The 12,348-nt window shown below is 41.7% G+C and overlaps 1 protein-coding gene across 1 annotated transcript in view; it reads left to right on the top strand.

The window, feature by feature from the left end:
- LOC139267482 (EH domain-containing protein 3) overlaps positions 1-12,348 on the top strand; it is a 102,225-nt gene that overhangs the window by 49,545 nt on the left and 40,332 nt on the right. The window lies entirely within an intron of this gene.

The raw sequence follows: 12,348 nt of genomic DNA, 5'->3' as shown, positions 1-12,348 counted from the left end.
CTCAAGATTGAGGATGTGAGCCATCCAGTCCAGGGAACTTAACTGCCTTTAGTCCCATTATTTTACTCAATACTACTACTTGTGATTGTGATAAGTTCCTCTCTCCCTATAGCCCCTTGATTATTCACTATTGGGATCATTTTAGTGTCTTCTACTCAAGATTAATACAAAATATTTGTTCAACATCTCTGCCATTTCCCTGTTCTCATTAATTTCCCCAGTCTCATCCTCTAAAGGACCAATATTTACTTTAGCCACTCTTTTCCTTTTTATGTACCTGTAGAAACTCTTGTTTTTATATTTCATGCTAGTGTACTTTAATCTATCTTCCCTTTTTTTTAAGTCATTCTTTACTGGCTTTTAAAAATTCTCTGCCTCCCACTAGTCTTGGCCACATTGTATGCCCTTGTTTTCAATTTGATACATTCCTTATTTCCTTAGTTAGCCACTGATGGTTATCCCTTCTCGTCTTTCTCATTGGGATATATTTTTGTTGCAAGTTATGAAATATATCAAATGTCTGCCGCTGCTCATCAACTATCCCCCACTTGTACAACACGAATGTTACCTGTCACTTGTGAGCCCATGGTTGATTTTCTCCTGTGCTACTGTAAGCTGGCATGTGCAGTTACAAATGGTGCTGAACACTGGAATTATCAGTTATTAGGCCTGTTCCTAACCTTAAGATGGGGAAGATCATTTGAAGCAGCTGAAGATGGTTGGGCCAAGTGATGTCCTGGTACTGTGATGAATGGCCTCCAAAAACCACAGCCATCATCTTTTGCACCAGATTTGATTCCAGTCACAGGTTTTCTCCTTGACCTCACTTTTGCTAGGGCTTCTTGATGCAATACTTTGTCAAATACTGCCTTTATGTTGAGGGCAATTACTACATCTCTTCTCTGGCACTTAGCTCTTGTATCCATTCTGGATCAAGGCTGTGATGAGGTGTGGAGCAAGTCCTTCTCTGAACCCAAATGGAGCATTGGTGAGTAGGTGTTCAGTGGCATTTATGATTCATTAACTGATGATTGGGAGGAGGCTGGTGGGCAGTAATTGGCCAGAAAGACTTTCCACCCACCAGACCAGGCAGCATTATTAATGCTGCAATAGTTTGGTCTGTCTTTAAATTTGCAATGGTGACTGTTGGTGGTAGGGTGGATGTGAAGGCCAGCAGCAGAAGTGATGAACACCAGCCCCCAAGTTCAAATCATTTGCCTGAAAGTGGCATCCAAGAAAGAACCATGCAAGGATGCTGTATTAAGGTTGTTATATTTTTGAGAAACGCTTACAAAATGAGAGCTTTTGACTCGACGCTGAATGGTAAGAAGGAACCCTGAAAGATTTAGAAAGCTTCGTTGACATTTGTTCCACTGGTTGGCAAACCACTCTGGGGCATTGATTCACAATTAACATGAACAGAATGAAAGGAGAAGTGAAGATTTTTTTTTCATAAGGTTATTAGAACATTGACCAAGTGACTGAGGCAGGGATGGTTTAAAAGGGAATCTGGTATGTAGTTGAAGGGAAAAATATAAAAGGATATAGGGAAAAAATGGGATACTGGAGTGACACAAACAGCTCCAATAAAAGAGCAAATGGCTGCATCCTGTGCTATAATTCCTACAATTCTGTAGTGACTGCCTAACAGGGAATTTTATAGTGGCAAATTGAGGCTAAATTTGGCCTGAAATCAATTTGAAGCTTTAACTCGGTCTTGTAATGCATTCTGGATTTCTGCCAGCAAAACCTAGACCAACTGCAGGAGTAGATCTAATGCTGCTGACAATCCATTTGTATGTTGGCCTCCAGTGCTAATGCTGCCTCCCAAGTAGCATGTTTTCTTATGCCAAGCAGTTTTTTCCCTTCAACTCTGACCCCTCTCAAAGCTCAATTCATTCAAGGTTTTAATACTGAACAGGAGATTGAGTTTCAATGAGCTGAATGGCCTTTTGTCATTCTTGACTAAGTCATATTTATCCCATTGCTGTTTATGACCAGTGCGTTCCTTGTCCCTTGCATGTTGTCTCATCCAATGTGTTGCTTGCATCTCCTCCCGCTCTCAATTTAACCCTTTTCTTCTGCAGTCCCTGATGTTTAAGCTGCTTTGGAAACCATGTTGATTTTCAGTTAACAATATTCTAACTGTTCCTGGCCTCAAATACTGGGCATTTCAGAGTTTGTGCTCAAGAAAGACAGACTTGCACTTGTACAACAAGGATGTCCCAAAGCAATTTACAGCCAATGAAGTACTTTTGAAGTGTAGTCACGGTTGCAATATAGCAAGCACAGCAGCCAATTTGCGCACAGCAGGATCCCACATGAAATACATGATCAGATATGCTTGTGATGTTTGTTAAATATTGGCCTGGATACTGGGGAGAATTATAATTTGTTTCAAGTGCACAACGCTAGAGAGCAGAACTTGATTTTTTGCCATTTGTCTGCAGGGAGGCTTGTCATTTGAATCTGACCATGGCTTAATTTGGTAATTGTCAATAATTGCAGCTGAATTCTGACATTTTAATGTGCTGATTTTTTTTTTTTTCGTCATGGAGGTTGCCAAGTTTTTCTTGCCAAGTTCTCCATCAGCTTGCTGAGGTGTAAAACTACAGGCATTAATTGACTTTCAGTATTTTGCTCAAGAAGCTATTTCTTGATGGTGAGTCTTGCTGGGCTATTGTACCAGAGCCCAATCCTATCCTTGCCTGATACTAAAATGTGCAGATTAGAAAAGGTTGATAAGTTGACAGAAGTGTGAAGCTTGCTGATTTCCCTTCCCAATTCATATAATTGGCCAAAGTATCCAACGCCTTGCCATCAGTAATTAAAACTGGGAGTTGCCTAGTCTGTATGGCTCGGCCACTCACTGCCTAAACCTACTGAGTCCTGAATACCAGTTCATCTCTGAATAGATGTGCTCTGTCGCTTACAACCTAAAAGGTCAATACTGCTTTCCCCTTTCCATACCTGTTACCCTCCGCTTTAAAAAGTGGAATTCTAAAGTTATCAATTACTAATGCTTTGTTTTCAGTGCTCAGCCACCTTTTTTGATTATACAACTGAATATTACAAGGAACCACAACCATCTTTTTTGAATGCTGGCCTTGCTTTCTAGGCTGCTATTGCAATAACTTTGACATGGCTTCCATGGAAAAAGCTACCATCTGTTGCTGTTCTCTTTTTTTTTTTCAGTGGTTGATGTTTCATGTACTTGCTAACATGGAGGTATCTAAAGATTCTTCCTGAGGAAGTGTTTAGATAAGGCAGTTAGCCCATTTCTTTGAAGCACCGGTCACAATTTGCATCCACTATACTGATGCAGCATACTAAATAAATATACACTTTCGTTGATTTAATAGCTTGGTTTGGGCAAACCATTCCAGAGATTGTGTACATCATGCAGAACTGCTGGGTAGACCATGTATCTTAAATTGGGTGTTTCTCTCAAACTGATGATTTTATTGAAATTATTGTAACATTGCTTAATGCCTGTCATAGTTCAGGAATCTGACCATTTTTTTCAAGACACTTGGACATAAATGTGTTTAGTGTGTTTTAGGCAAAAGTTTGCCCAGGCAGAACAATGCTAGTTTGGCCATCCATAGGCAGAGGGGAAAAAAACTTGAATTTATATAGTGCCTTTCATAACCTCAGGATGCCGCAAGGTGCTTTATAGCCAATGAAGTACTTTTGAAGTGTAGTCACAGTTGTAATGTTGAAAATACGACAGCCAAGCTCCAACACAAATGCGATGATGATCAGATAATCTGTTTTTTACTGATTGAGAGATAAATATTGGCCAGGACATCGGGGATAACTCCTGTTCTTCGAAATAGTACCATAAGATCTCTTGCATCCATAAAGGATCGCACCTCTGACTGTGCTGCATTCCCTCAGCAATGCACTGGAGTGTCAATCTAGATTTTTGTGCTCAAATCTCGAGTGGGATTTGAACCCACAACCTTCTGATTCGGAAAATGCTATCCACTGAGCCACAGCTGAGATTGAGGTGGTTTTAGATGCGGGACAGGCAGTCTTTCACAGACCCCAAATAATACCTTGTTGTTTAGCAATGTCTGGTGGTGTCAGCCACTCCCTTGTGTGGTCTGGTTGTCTGCCTATTTATGGGAGTTAACTCCCACTGCCCTGTATCTGCCAGCACCGCAACGGGAACCAGGAATATAAAATGAAATGCCTGTGATCTGAATCAGATCACAGCATCTTGAGCACATGCATTCTTTAATCTCTCAAGGCATACTAGGTAAGGCACTGTTTACTTCAGTTTGTAAGCTGCTTTATTCTACAGTAGGCAAAATGTACCGAATGCTGTATATAAATATTACATGGGATATACGACACAAACAGGCCATTTGGCCCAACCAGTCCATGCCAGCAAATAGTCACTTAGCACAATTAGTTAATCGTCCAAGGTGCTAGATGGTCTCCTGGATGAAAGATTAAGGAATACACATGCTGACCTATATTGGCTCCTGGTTAAGCAATGCCTTGTTTTCAAATCCCTCCATGGCCTTGCCCCCCCCTCCCCCAGTAGTCTACTCCAGCCTATCCACATCCCTGCCCCTTCTGGAGATATCTGCGCTCCTTTAATTCTGCCCTCTTGAGCATCCCTGATTATAATCGCTCAACCATCAGTGGCTGTGCCTTCAGCTGCTTGGGCCCCAAGCTCTGGAATTCCTTCCCTAAACCTCATAAAACCTACTACTTTGACCAAGCTTTTGGTCATCTGCTGTAATTTCTCGATGTGGCTTGTTTTTTTCTGTCTTGTAATATTTGTGAAGCACCTTGGGATGTTTACTACGTGAAAGGTGCTATATAATTGCAAGTTGTTGTAAGATGTTGTGATCTGATTCAGATCACAAATATTTAATTTTATACACTATTCCTGTTATGCTGGCAGATACTGGGCAGCAGGACATAACTCCCATAAATGGGCAGACAACCAGACCACTAAAGGGAGTGGCTGATACCAGTGAGCCCAAGTAGATATCTGGATGACCTACAATTTGTAATGGGCTGAGTTACAATAGTGCAGTGTAATTTTGTATAAATGCATGAAGCATTCACACAGGAAAGGTGCCAAATGTAATTTCTACCCTACAGTTTCAAACAGCAAGTGCTTGAGCACTTCATTTTGAATGTTAAAATGACCTGGGCTCAAGGGTACAGATTCCTTGAGCAGTATGTAACAGAACGAACCAGGGGACAGGCTATCTTAGCTCTAGTCCTGTGTAATGAGACAGGATTAATAAACCATTTCCTAGTAAAGAATCCCCTTGGAATGAGTGAGTGATAGCATGGTTGAATTTCAAATTCAGATGGAAGGTGAGAAAGTTTGATCTCCAACCAGCATGCTGAGTTTAAATAAAGGAGACTATGAAGGTATGAGGGCAGAGTTGGCTAAAGTGGACTGGGAAAATAGATAAGTATAGGATAGTTGATGAACAGTGGTGTACATTTTAAGGAAATATTTCACAACTCAAATATATTCCAGTGACGAGGAAAGGGTGTAAAAGAAAAAATAACCATCTGTGGCTAACTAAAGAAATTAATGACAATATCCAATTTTTTTTTAAAAAGGGTATAATGTGGCCAAAACTACTGGGAGGACAGAAGACTGGGTAGCTTTTAAAAGCCGGCAAAGAATAACAAAAAATGATTAAGGGAAGATAGACTATGAAAGTAAACTAGCGCAAAATATACAAACAGCAAGAGTTTCTGTAGGTATATAAAAAGGAAGTGTGGCTAAAGTAAATGTTGGTCCCTTAGAGGATGAGACTAGGGAACATGGAGATGGCAGAGACTCTGAACAAATATTTTGTATCAGTCTTTATGGTAGAGGACACAAACAATATCCCAACAGTGGATAATCAAGTTTCCCCCCGCCCCCAAAAAGCCCTTAACACCATCATAGGTGGTCCCTCATGTCGAGGATGACTTGCTTCCATGCCAAGAAGGGATGAGTTCACATGTTTCAATGAAGGACCCGAAGATCCCAAACTACATCATGAAGGGTGGAAGGTGCCTGTGGATTTTTTTAATGTGTGGTGGCTGTTACACCAGCCACCACATGGGCTTGACTGATCTAGGTCTTAGTCCAGTGGCAAAGATTACCCAAGACTAACTGAAGACCAGCTCTGCTGCACAGACTGAACATGTGCACATATCGCAGTGTGGGCTGGCCCATGCTGTCTCTGGGCCCCAGATTCACACCTCTCCTGGGCCCTGGTTACTTCCCTCTACGGACTCTTGCCGCCCATTCACCCCCTCCTGCTGTGCCTGCCCACAATGGAATTAGTGACCTGGCTTCGTAGCCGTCTCCCTCCTGCAGCAGCACATGCTGCTCCCTGCACAATCACAATCACAATAACTAAGGGGGTAGTACTCAGTAAGATAATGGGGCTAAAGGGCGAATAAATCCCCGGGACCTGATGGCTTGCATCCTAGGGTCTTAAAAGAAGTAGCGTCAGGGATTGTGGATGCATTGGTTAGAATTTACCAAAATCCCCTGGATTCTGGGGAGGTCCCAGCAGATTGTAAAACTGCAAATGTAACGCCCCTATTTTTAAAAAAAGGAGGCAGACAAAAAGCAGGAAAGTATAGACCAGTTAGCCTAATATCTGGTTGGGAAAATGTTGGAGTCCATTATTAAAGAAGCAGTAGCAGGACATTTGGAAAAGCATAATTTGGTCAGGCAGAGTCAGCATGGATTTATGAAGGGGAAGTCATGTTTGACAAATTTGCTGGAATTCTTTGAAGATGTAATGAACAGGGTGGATAAAGGGGAACCAGTGGATGTGGTGCATTTGGACTTTCAGAAGGCATTTGACAAGGTGCCACAAGGTTACTGCACAAGATAAAAGTTCTCGGGGTTGGGGGTAACATATTAGCAGATAGAGGATTGGCTAACAAGAGAGTCAGGATAAATGATTCATTCTCAGGTTGGCAATCAGTTACTAGTGGGGTACTGCAGGGATCATTGCTGGGACCCCAACTATTTACAATCTATAAACTACTTGGAAGAAGGGACGGAGTGTAATGTAGCCAGGCTTGCTGGCGATACAAAGATGGGAGGAAAAGCAATGTGAGGAGGACACCAAAAACCTGCCAAAGGACATACAAGCTAAGTGTGCAAAAATTTGGCAGATGGAGTATAATGGTGGAGGTCAGTGAAGGGATATCAGTGGGGAGAGTACTTGGATGACAGTGACCATAATTCAGTCAGATTCAAGTTGGTTATGGATAAGGACAATAGGCCTGGAATAAAAGTTACGAATTAGGGAAAAGCTAATTTTGCTAAGTTAAGGAGTGATTTGGCCATGGTGGACTAGAAACAGCTACTTGAGTAAATCAATGTCTGAACAGTGGGAGGCATTTGAGGAGTTTTCGAAGACTCGGGCCAAGCATATGCCCTTAAAGAAGGCGGCTGGGGAAAATAACTCTAGCCCCTTGGATGTCTCGGGACTTACAGGGGAGGATTAAGGAAAAAAAGGGCTTATGTCATATCAACGGCTAAATACTGTAGAATCTTTAGAGGAATATAGAAAGTTGAAGCAAAATTAAAAAATGTTGGGAATGCTGAGTAAGAGAAATTCTTGGTCAGTAAAATTAAGGGAAATTCTAAGATGTTCTTTAAATATATTAATAGTAAGAGGGTAACTAAAAGGATAGGGCTTATTGGAGACCATGAGGGTAATCTTTGTGGAGGTGGAAGATGTTGGGAGGGTTCTTAACATATACTTTGCATCGGTTTTCGCAAAGGAAAGGGGCAAAGCAGATACTATCAAGGAAGAGTGTGATATTCTGGATGAAATAAAGAGGAAGTATTAAGGGGTTTAGCAGCTTTGAAAGTAAATAAGTCCCTAGGCTCGGATGAAATGCATCCTAGGCTGTTGAGTGAAGTTAAAGAGGAAATAGCAGACCATTTTCCAGTCATCTTTGCATCTGGGCATGGTGCTGGAGGATTGCTAATGTAGTACCCTTGTTTACAAAGAGGGATAAAGGGATAGAAACAGAAATTAGGTGCAGGAGCAGGCCATTCAAGTCTGCACTGCCATTCAGTAAGGTCGTGGCTGATCATTCAACCTCAATACCCCTTTCCTGCTTTCTCTCCATACCCCTTGATCCCTTTGGCTGTAAGGGCCATATCTAACTCCTTTTTGAATATATCTAACAAACTGGCCTCTGACTGAGGTAAGGAATTCCACAGGTTAACCACTGAGTGAAGAAGTTTCTCCTCATCTTGGTCCTAAATGGCTTACCCCTTATTCTTAGACTGTGGCCCCTGGTTCTGGAACTCCCCAGCAGCGGGAACATTCTTCCTGCCTCTAACCTGTCCAATCGAGTCAGAATTTTTTTTGAGATTCCCCCCTCGTTCTTAACTCCAGTGGATAGAAGCCCAGTTGATCCAGTCTCGTCATCTTATAGAAACATTTAAAATAATGAAAGGGATAGACAAGATAGAGGCAGAGGTTGTTTCCACTGGTAAGGGAGACTAGAACTAGGGGGCACAGCCTCAAAATATGGGGGAGCCAATTTAAAACCGAGTTGAGAAGGAATTTCTTCTCCCAGAGGGTTGTGAATCCTGTGGCATTCTCTGCCCAAGGAAGCAGTTGAGGCTAGCTCATTGAATGCATTCAAGTCAGAGATTTTTAACCAATAAGGGAATTTAGAGTTATGGGGAGCAGGCGGGTAAGTGGAGCTGAGTCCACGGCCAGATCAGCCATGATCTTGTTGCATGGCGGAGCAGGCTCGAGGGGCTAGATGGCCTACTCCTGTTCCTAATTCTTATGTAATTGGCCTGGGTTTTTGCCTCTCCCAGATCACATGGCTCTGGTTGGGGTGGAGTGTATAATGTTTTGGTGTAAGGGGTGTTGCAGTTGTGGTGAGGCAGATTGGTTGGGCTGGGTGCTCTTTGCCTTTGTCATTGTTCATAGGTTTATATGTAGCCTTTAGGGCTGCTGACCAAGTGCAGGGTGGCTTTGTCAGTCGGCACGAACCCGAATGGCCTCCTTCTGCGCTGTAAGTTTCTATGCACTTTGGCAGGAAAAAAATCAAAGAGCAAGTTATTAGAGATTAATTGCTAAGTGTTGCAGTACAGTGGGACCTGGGGGTACTTGTGCATGAAACACAGTTAATATGCAGGTACAGCAAGTGATCAGGAAGGCCAATGGAATCTTCCCCTTTATTGCAAAGGGGATTGGAGTATAAAAGCAGGGAAGTCTTGCTACAGTTATACAGGGTATTGGTGAGGCCACACCTGAAATACTGTGTGCAGTTTTGATTTCCATATTTATGATAGGATATACTTGCTTTGGAGGCAGTTCAGAGAAGGTTCACTAGGTTGATTCTGGCAATGAGGGGGTTGACTTATGAGGAAAGGTTGAGTAGGTTGGGCCTCTACTGATTGGAATTCAGAAGAATGTGGTGTGATCTTATCGAAACGTATAAGATAATGAGGGGGCTTGATAAGGTGGTTGCAGAGAGGATGTTTCCACTGATGGAGACTAGAACTAGGGGGCATAGTCTTCGAATAAGGAGTCGCCCATTTAAAACTGAGATTTCTTCTGAGGTTTGTATATCTGTAGAATTTGATGCCTCAGAGCTGTGGGATCTGGGACATTGAATAATTTGAGACACAATTTCTTAACGAATAAGGGGTTATGGAGTGCGGGCAGGGAAGTGAACCAGAGTCCATGATCGGGGATCAGCCATGATTGTATTGAATGGTGGAGCAGGCTCGAGGGGGCGTATGGCCTACTCCTGCTATTATATTATGTTCCTGTTTTCTTATGATGCATTTCCAGTTCAACAAAGTATTTGCATTTTAAATGTAGCTTCAATATAAATATAATTTTCTCACATGCTCTTCTTGGATTTGCCCAAGGTCATTGCAGGAATTGAAACTGTAGTGATGTCAACTCTTCCATTGTAAGTTGTGAAATTGACCTATGACTTTGAAGCAAGACATTAAAAGGTCAATGAGCCTTGTCAGGAGATGGGGACAAATTTTGCTGAAGTGGGTTACTATTGGCATGTGCCGTTAAATATTTTTTTCTGCACCTTTCCAGTTCAAATTTTTGGCACAGTAACTTGCTGGAAGTGTGAGCTTCTAACTGTGGCAAAGGTGATTGGGCATCTAGGACCTCTGAATGGTTGGTTAAGGAGATACTGTTTGTCCTGTCAATGAGATTTAAGGATTGAGAAAGAAACCGAGGAATGGCAGGAAGGAAATAGGATGAACTCAGGAGACCATTGATCATCTTTTGAAGATGAGCTAATTGTGTGAATTGAACTCCGTTCCTGTTGCCAGGCTGGCAGATACATGCCAATTACTGGGCCAGAGAAGTTGATCATGTCATTAAAAAGGTACAGCAGAATGGCAAATTGACCAAGTTCTCGATTTGCAACTCAACATATATCAATGTCCTGAATTGCTGGTCGACTTGTGCATTAATAACATCGTGCATCCTTGCAGCAAGATTTGGCCCATTATTTTTTTGACTTCAGTACTGTCTGTGTACCTCTAACTTTTATGCTTGCTGAAGCAATCTCTGCTTGCCTTTCTAAAAGAGCATTAAACTTTTACAGTTTAATAATTTGCTTTATTTATACCATTGTGTTGGCTGCCAATTTATCCCCTAACAAAAACTTACAAATTATGAATACTCCCTACAACCTCTGGTTTTTCTGATTTTTGGCAAGTTAGAGCCATGTATTTCAACATGTTTAGTCCTTGTTCAGCATGCTTAAGCCTATACATGGATATTTAATTTTGTTTTTATCAAATAGTAACCCTAGCATTATAGAATAAAATGAGACTAACCCCAGCATCACAGGATAGTGGGTACCAACCCTAGAAATCTAGGAGAGTAGCATCTGTAGACTTCCTTTTTCAAAACCTGATAGCTGGTGGAATGATAAAACATGTTGTCTACCTTTCTGTGGGCAGTTCCCATACCCACTTATTACCAACACTTGGCAGTTTAACATGGATCTCTTGTTTCACCCATGGATACAAGCTCACCTGACATACTACCATAGAATTCTTTTTGACAAACTGGATGTTTGCAGCCTCCCAATCAAATGTAGGTTTATTTCAAACTAAGCAGTTATAAGCTAGGTGTTTATCTAGTGAGCAGTTCGTGTTCTAATACAATTACCTTGCAGCAAACCAATAATAGTCAACAGCTAATCTGTAATTTTGTTCTTTGCACCAGAGGCTGTTTTCCTTACTTGGATAAGAATCCATTTTAATGTTGAGGATAGGTTTTTCTCTGGATGTGAAGTGGCAATCATCTTTGGTCTCGTTCCATTAATGAGATTTGTGCTAAATGGATAATGGCTGTAATGACATCTATTTGGAGGCCATTCAAAAAGCAACCGGTGTCATCCACCAGGAACTTCTCTCGGGGATTTCAAAGGAAACCGATCCTATTGTGGTGTCCTTGACCCAAGTTTAAAATGTTTAACCTACTGTAACAAAATGTTGGCTAGAATGATCCTTAAAAGAGCATTGGAGTGGATTTTATTGCTCAAAAATTAATTAGTGCAGATCCTGAATCCTGATTTTTTTTTTAGATGTTTTTTGACTATTGAGAGAGACTGGAGAGTGATCTGTCAGAAATTAACTTTGATAGTAACTAGAATCATAAATCCAAGTTCAATTCTGTGGGGACATAAAAAATTAATCTGTCGGTCAGGGTTTGAATAACATGATTTTTAATTTGACTTGGCTTCAGAAGTGAAGGAGCAGATTTCCAAGAGTAGTCGCTCCTGGATTCGGCCCCATCCTCCATCTGTCTATACCTATTTCCAATAAAACTGAAATTCTCATCTTGGTCACTCCCATGCTTAATTTCTCAACACTTTCCTACCAGTCTTCCAAACTTCAACCTATATGAACCCCAGCTCATTCAAACTTCACCACCCACTCCTATCCCATAGAAGTAGTACTTGCCTGTTGCTCCTGATCTCCACTGGCTCCTCTTTCAATGACTTTTTGCCCTCATTTAAAAATTCCTTTATGGTCTCCTCCACCCTACCTCTGCTGTCTTCTCTAACCAAGTCTAAGCTTATATTCTGCACTCTTCTGACTGCCCTTCTTAGGCCCTCATATCTCCTTGTTCCACTGTCTGTGGCAGAGCCTCCAACCATTTTTAAATTAAAACTCTACCTTGCTACAATTCTCTTCCCCCCCCCCCCCCCCGCCCCCAATCCCCAAAAATATCTAGGCATGCTTTATAAAATAAAGTAGGGTCCAAAGTTCACATTGGGGGCCCTAGAAGTGTACCCCAGTTCCACTGCAAATCTGTTGCATGTCTTTCA

The sequence above is a fragment of the Pristiophorus japonicus genome, chromosome 7 (assembly GCF_044704955.1).
Source record: "Pristiophorus japonicus isolate sPriJap1 chromosome 7, sPriJap1.hap1, whole genome shotgun sequence".
In the NCBI taxonomy this organism is placed as follows: Eukaryota; Metazoa; Chordata; class Chondrichthyes; family Pristiophoridae; genus Pristiophorus; species Pristiophorus japonicus.
Note: the sequence above shows the minus strand (reverse complement) of the source record. Positions and strands in the feature narration are given on the sequence as shown.